The following is a 2,943-nucleotide window of genomic DNA, read 5'->3' on the forward strand; positions in this document are numbered from 1 at the left end:
CAGATGGCTACTGTTTTCCACCTGGGATGTTTTTCCTACAGCCAGTCAAGCTGGATCTCGGTCTGCCCCGCAGATGCCCGGATGCTCAGCAGTCACATTCCCGTCCTCAACAGCTGCTGCTCCTCCGACACAGCCGTACCCGCCTCCGCAAGTGCCTGACGTCCTCAGACCTCATGCTCTCCCTCCTCCCGTGGGCACCTGAAGCCCCCTGCCCAGCCCCTCACCAGCTCTGCTCCCGCTGGGTGTCCGCAGACCCCGGCTTTCCAGCTACAGTACTTATTTTCTCTTTGTCCCAACTATTCTTTCTGATGCCAGCAGACGAGCGTCCCGGGAGCAAAGCAGCGGGGCCGGGATCTGCGAGGCCAGGGGACTCCTGCTGTCAGTCCCGTCCTTTGGGAGGCGGCTGTGGTAACTGGCTGCTGCTGCCATGGCGCTTCAGGGCGTTGTAAGGGAAACCCCGAAGAGACCTTCTGCCCCTCCGAGCGGCGCACGCGGCTCCTGCTGATTGCAGCGGTGGATTGCAGCCCCGGGAGACGCTGCCCTGCGCGCGCCGCCTGGCCCCAGCAGCTCAGCGTGGCGTGGCCGCGGCACAGCCTGCGCCCGGGCGGACGCGGCACCGGCTGCAGCTCTGCCGTGGGGATGGATAACGGCGCTGACAGCGGCCCTCGGTCCACAACCAGCAAACAGCAAAGGCTGATGGGCTGCGGCCGCGGTGACTCCTAGCAGTCAGGAACACCTGGGAGAAGCAGGTGGTTTTTTCAGGCATAAGCGTTGTCTTGACTCTGTTTCATACCTCAAGTTCAGAAGGAAACGCCGGCCCACCCAACACCCGTATTCAGATTTGTTTATTTGGTGGGCTCCGCTTCCCACAAAGTGGCCAAGCCTGCATTCCCCGCGGTATTTCAGTTCCACCCTTCCCGCACAGCCGCGAGCCCACCAAAACCGCCTGGTCAGAGCGGGACAGGCTCTTGCCAGGGTAATGCTTCTCATTGGGGGCTGCGGCGCAGTCTGGCTTTGCCGACACGCACACCTACGAGGGGTCCTCGTGCCGGCGCAGGCAAACGGCGAGGCCGTGCCCTGCCACCCGCGCTTTGTCGGCGGGCGGTGGTTTTGCCGCAGAGCTTGTGGCGGAGCTGTGCCCACCCAGCGCGCTGGTGTGGTCCTCCGGCACAGAGACGCCACGAGCGCCGAGCAAACGCCAGAGTCCGGAGAGGTGAACCTGGCCAGACAAGTGCACCAGATCGCGCTGTGTTCCCCCCGCGTAAAACCAGCTACTCGTGGTTGTCAGATGTCTTTCAAAGTGAAGGGAACGAGGTTGAGGCCAATTAATTGCCACGTACATGTCGTGCAGAAAACAGCGCTGACGCTTCTGCTGCTTGCATCCCCGTCGGCTCTTCAGCAGACGCCCTCATGGTGCACCTGGGTTCTTTGCAAACTCTCGGCAAGAACAAACGCTTAATTTTCCTGGTACTTTCCAATCATGCTATGGGATTTTTGTTAAGGAAAGGGGTAGAGAAAAAACCCCAAACTGTCGAAGGAGAGGGTCCCTCTTTGCAGTTATTTGTAATGGGTTTTCCTCCCCTGCTAGACAGGGCTCTGGTCGTGCTCTTCCTCCTGAAATCCCTTCACGTAGGTGGCAACAGAATCCGTAGATAACCTTCCTGAGAGCCAGCCAACAGGACGGTGTTCTGTTTTAGAGGGCTGCGAGCATTTTAAATGTTGATACGATCTACTAATATTTGCAAATGAACCAGTAAAAAAATCCTGCTGGTGCATTCCTCTCTTCTTGAACGTTTTCTGGCTAGTAGCAGAAAAATACGATGAATAACCGGGTTGGAAATGCCCTGACCTCTGTCATCAACAGGAGGATGTTTACGAGCCCGCTGAATAGCTCCTTTGGAGAGCTTTATGTTTTGCACAGGCTCATGTCAGTAAAGTTTTCATTAGTTAATGAGAGTGGAGGTATCCTGCTGGGTACTTTCTTGCTGGGAGATTGGGAAGAAAAGAAACTTAATAGGGATTTGCATACACTGATTTGCTGGTGGAAGCATAGTGCAAATGAAAAATGGTTTAGAAGGGGATACTGCCTATGCGTCATCTGCCAGATGCGTGCGACTCGTGCCTGATGCCTCTCCAGCCGCGTGTGCTCCGAGAAGGGCGCAGGAGCTGCGGCGCAGCAGCCCCGGCCGAGGGGCAGGGGAGCGCCCGGCTGCCGCTGTCGACAGGCACGGAGCCCTGTGGGCTCCAGCCGGGCACCGGGCTTGTTGTTGGCCTCTGCAGCATCAAAGCAAACTTCTGCAACTTTTTATTCAGAAGTTGACCTTTTATGATATTATCAGAGGGATGGCTGGAGGATGCGGGAACCAGGATCACTGGCACCTGGGTGTCTCTTTGCCAGGGAGAGTTAACACTGTTTCCTTGTTTATTTTCATGGGCTGCTGCAGGAACTGGGGAAAGAAGAGGCTTAATACCAAAGTCCAGATCCTGCCATATATCTTTGTACTTTGTGTTTTCTTCTGTGTTTTCTTGTCTAGTTTCGCTTTAATAAAGCAAAGAGAATTTCACCATCTTCACAATCACGTAGAAGCTGTCCCTGAGGCTTCCCTCGGGACGGCCGAGCCCCGGGAGAGGGGACCCCCTTGGCATCGCCGCCTCGCCCAGCCGGGGAGCAAACCACGTCCAAGTCCCCCTTTGGTTTCACTGGCTCTGCTCTGGTTTATCTAGGATGTGTGGGCTTTTGCGCTGGCTTCATCTGCGTCACGGCTCAGACCATCAGCTCCTGCCGAAGGCAGCAGATGGAAGACGAGGAACACACACGTTGGCGTCGGCCCAGGAGCAGCATTTTTGCACGGAAGGGTACAATTTCATGAGATAAAGGCTGCAAGATGAGGTTGCCTTTAGTTAGCGCAGGAAGAGCTCTTCCTCAATCCCACGTAACGCCAG

This window comes from Platalea leucorodia, assembly GCF_965183815.1.
Source record: "Platalea leucorodia genome assembly, chromosome: 10".
In the NCBI taxonomy this organism is placed as follows: domain Eukaryota; kingdom Metazoa; phylum Chordata; class Aves; order Pelecaniformes; family Threskiornithidae; genus Platalea; species Platalea leucorodia.